Source organism: Vicia villosa, linkage group LG3, assembly GCF_029867415.1.
Source record: "Vicia villosa cultivar HV-30 ecotype Madison, WI linkage group LG3, Vvil1.0, whole genome shotgun sequence".
NCBI classification, from domain to species: Eukaryota; Viridiplantae; Streptophyta; class Magnoliopsida; order Fabales; family Fabaceae; genus Vicia; species Vicia villosa.
The window spans coordinates 76369012-76369340 of NC_081182.1; the positions used below are offsets into that span (position 1 = coordinate 76369012).

General features: G+C 31.0%; 1 non-coding gene across 1 annotated transcript; it reads left to right on the plus strand.

Annotated features, from left to right (window-relative positions):
* Positions 1-81, plus strand: TRNAL-AAG (transfer RNA leucine (anticodon AAG)). The gene has a single exon. It is a non-coding gene; the product is annotated as a tRNA-Leu (tRNA).
* Positions 82-329: the final 248 nt, after the last annotated feature.

The following is a 329-nucleotide window of genomic DNA, read 5'->3' on the forward strand; positions in this document are numbered from 1 at the left end:
GTTGAGATGGCCGAGTTGGTCTAAGGCGCCAGATTAAGGTTCTGGTCCGAAAGGGCGTGGGTTCAAATCCCACTCTCAACATTAATTTTTTACTCTTTTTTTTCCTTCTCATTTTTTACACATAAATATGATTTCAACATGTTTTTCCCAGCTTCAATCAACTTCATTTGTTGCATTTCAATCATAATACTTCTCAAATATAATATGATTTTAAATCCTATAAATCTAATCATTTATAGTCCTTATTTTGGTCTTCTCTTTTTTATTTAAATGATTTGAAAATGAGTAATCAACCAATGTATGAGATAACTTATGATTGGATGTATGAG